Source organism: Podarcis raffonei, chromosome 7 (assembly GCF_027172205.1).
Source record: "Podarcis raffonei isolate rPodRaf1 chromosome 7, rPodRaf1.pri, whole genome shotgun sequence".
In the NCBI taxonomy this organism is placed as follows: domain Eukaryota; kingdom Metazoa; phylum Chordata; class Lepidosauria; order Squamata; family Lacertidae; genus Podarcis; species Podarcis raffonei.
The window spans coordinates 22,618,528-22,622,327 of record NC_070608.1 but is presented as its reverse complement, the minus strand read 5'-3'; positions in this window follow the sequence as shown (position 1 = coordinate 22,622,327).

The following is a 3,800-nucleotide window of genomic DNA, read 5'->3' as shown; positions in this document are numbered from 1 at the left end:
GCGCCGGCGGAGCTTTTATAGGAAGAGCCGGGCTATAGGCGGGGCTCGGAGCCACGCGTCACAAGCGTGCGAGGAAGGAGGCGCCTGCTCGCCGCCCTCCTCGCCGGGGGAGCGAAGGCGCGCGCGCGCGCTCTCTCTCCTTGCGACTCGTTTCCTTCCTTCCCAACGTGAGTGACAGTTCCTCGGGGCTAGGAGGGCGTTGCGCATGAGCGCAGCAGGCCACATACGCAGGGCGCAGAGGGAAGGGGAGGTGGCGGTGGTTCTTCCCGGGGAGACCGAAGTTCGCCCTTTACTAAAGGCAGTCACCTCGGAGCCCGCATTAAAAGCGCACACAGACGCATAACGCGTGCTGTATTTGGTTGGGGTCTGGCCTACTATATGAAGTAATACACAACGGAAAGGCGCTGAGAGAGTATCTAGAATGTGCTTCTTATTTATTTCACAAAATTTATACACCGCTCGATTGTAAACAAAAAACCCTCAAAGCGGTTTGCAAACAGTAAAATCGGGGGAAATTTACAATCCTACTCCAAAACTTACAAAAGTTAAAAGACTAAAACGTATTTAAATTACCTCCTGTCCTTCCTAATTAGTATACTTTGCTGGGTGTTTTTTTTTGAACCCATACTATTTACAGAGGCTCTGTGCACTTTTAAGAGCTGTACAATGGCCGAAACCCAGGAGATGGTGCATCCTTCCAGGGCAAGGCTTTCTTCTGTCAAGAAATGCAGCATTTATGTGCCTGAAACTCTTGTGTGAAAGAGTGCTCTTCTGCCAACAAAACCAACCTTAGGTACTTCTGGAGGGATTAATTAGAAACAATTGTTTTTATTATCCACAGTCTGCAATGCTGTTTATTTTGCTTGATATCCATATGAGCTGCTTATTTTAGTTCTGTATCCGCTCTCACACTTAGCTCTTTTTCCTTCCATGTGCCACAATATTTGAAATACACTCATGTTTCTAGCACTGCATTCCTAAGCACTCTGAGTAGTAGGCAGTAAGCCTTAGTGAATACAGTGGAGCTTACCTCTGAGTAAACATTTATGTACTTTGTTAGTACAAATGGAACAAATGGGTACAAGTTAATATTGGTTTAAGTCATTCTGCCAAGCACTTACCTTGCCACCATTTTAATCTATGGCAAGGACTGCATAATTTCACCTGTCTGTTTGCATTTTACATTCTTCCCAGGCACTGGGGGATAGGAACTCTTTCAGAACAAGTCAAAGGAGAATTCTGGAAAACGCCTCATGACTCTTCTGTACCTTATCAGTATATGGCATGGAAGTAACAGGTTGTCTGTAGGACAGCTCAGCTGTGCTTCTGACTCAGTACACTAAACTGGAAGCATTGCAGGAAAAGGCAGGTATATCTCACAAGGAGTCTGACAGGAACTTATGAAAAACAAAAAAGTTCTGTTTCTAAAAACTGGTTATTGAAAAAAATGCAACTTTGTGACTGCTGAAATCCTAACCCCACTAACCTGGGAGTAGGCCACACTGCGTAAACATAGGATTGAAACCGTACCTGCCTTTTGAATTTTTTGTCTAAGGAACCTTACAATTAGTTTTCCAGTGTTTTAAATGTTAATCTTTTTCAGGTTCAGTGATAGACTGATGACCAGACTTGATGTTACATGGGAGCCATGGGCATAGCAGGGGGGGGTGGCGGCAGGGAGGGGCAGCAATAAAACAATAGAAATACTTAACTAACTGACCAATCACGATGGTTCTGCAGCCCCCAAACGAAGTCCTGTCGTTGTCCCCCCAACAAAAATCTTGTAATCATGTAAAGTAGTCTCCTAACTTTATTTTTTAAGGAAAGCAATCTCAGAGGCTTCAGTTGGGAACCAAGGAAGAACTGGGAAGGTGGAGGGTTGATTAGCATTTCCCCCTTCTGTCCTTAATTTACTTGAAATCACCCAAGCAGCTTTCCCACTCATGTATCTTTCCCTCTGATGGGACACAAGCAGCTAAGTGGGATTTTGAGCAGAAAATGTCAGGAAGCGAAAGGGTTAAATAGATTTTTTTCATTCTCTCCACTACTTTTCATTCTTTAAAAAAAATGTCACCAGGCTAATGCATGCAGCTCCTATTCTTACACCTAGGTTAGCCCACACAATATATTCTGCTACTTAGCATAAGCAACATGGTCTTCTTGACAGATCACATGCTAAGACTGTTGCCAGTATTTACAGAACTGACAACAGGAGAGAAAGGGACTTGAGAACAAGCATGTGTTATAACCTCCCAGTGTGGTAGCTTTGGGTCATCTTAGTACAACAGTGAGAAGACATTGGTACACACTGTACCGTATTAAACATCCCACATGGAGCTTGAAACATTTACATAATGAAATAAAAGATCAAAAAGAGAGCAGTGTTTTGAAAGGTTTGATAATTTGTAAAACAGAGTGTATATTTATGTAACACAAGGAATAATAATAGGATTACAAAGCGCCCGTCTTGCATTAAAAGTATGAAATTGGGATTGTTTCTTACATTCCAGGACTAATTTGGGATGCAAAATGGGAAATATCACTCCATTTCTGATGTTCAAGTGTGTGTGCCCTTGCTTTTGTGTCAAAAAAAAATGGCATCATCCATGCACAAGAGGGAACTATCAGCTGTCTTGGAGGGAGCCTCAGTGTTAGCAGAAGTACAAAAAAAAAACTTAAGGGGAAACCCTGGAGTGGGGTTGAAACCCTGAGAACTGAGTGTGCTCAATGGCAAAAGAATGCTGACTAATTTTTTTTTGGCGCGGGGAAAAGCATGGCCTATTGTGGAGTGCATAGCTGGCTGATCAGAACTCAATAGAAACACTCCACACTACAGCATTTCAAAGACACAGTGTTAACCTCTTAGAATTATACCTTTGTAGTAAATGAGGACATAGAGTAGCCTGTATGAACTACTGTCTATGCTACAATCTTTTTGTGGAGGGTGGGGAGTGGAATATACTGCTGACAAATCACAACTATTTTAAAATGGTTGTTTTCTGTAGGCAGCTTTCAGTTCATCACAGGGAGGGAAGGGGGGGGACCTAAAGGAGCCAGGTCATGCAGACTGCAAGCTTACCAATCATTATTATTCAGAAGTAAGCCCCTTTGAGCTCAATTTGACTTGCCCCAGATCAGTAGGTATAGAAGACTGCAGCCTATGCTTGAGGGTGTTTGAGCCATGGACTGCATGGGCTTCAGCTGGCCAGTTATCCATCCACCCCTCCTGACTGCTAGCTCAAGCCCTGCCAGGGGTGCCAACTTGAATAAAATATGGGGGGAGCAGGTAAGCCCCACCATGCATAAGTGGAAACACAGTGCACACACACCATTTGAATGGCAATGCTCATCAGCTGGGGGGGGAATCAAATATTAAATTGGGGGACAGCGGCGAAGGGACTTCAACCCCTAGGAGATGGCTCCTGAAAACACCCTAACAATGCAAGTTGTCTTGCTGCAACAAATCGAGTTGTAAGGGGGCAGATTCACCTTGGTTAAAAGTCCTTAAGCAGAAGCTGGATGGCCACCAATCGGGTGCTGTTGCTGTTTCCAACGCTGGCAGGTGGTTGGACTAGATCCTCTCCAACTCTAGGATTAGAGGATTCTAGTATGAGCAAAATAATATGTGCCAAACAGTTTTAATCCTCTGCAATTATGAACTGGCTATTAATACTCAACCCTGCTTTTGCAGACCACACTCAGACAATGTTTAACAAGAAAAGTTGTGTTACAGGCAAATGTGTTTAAAGCTTCTCTACCTGAAATGGAGGGTCTTTCCATAGAGAATCGGCAGAATGAAG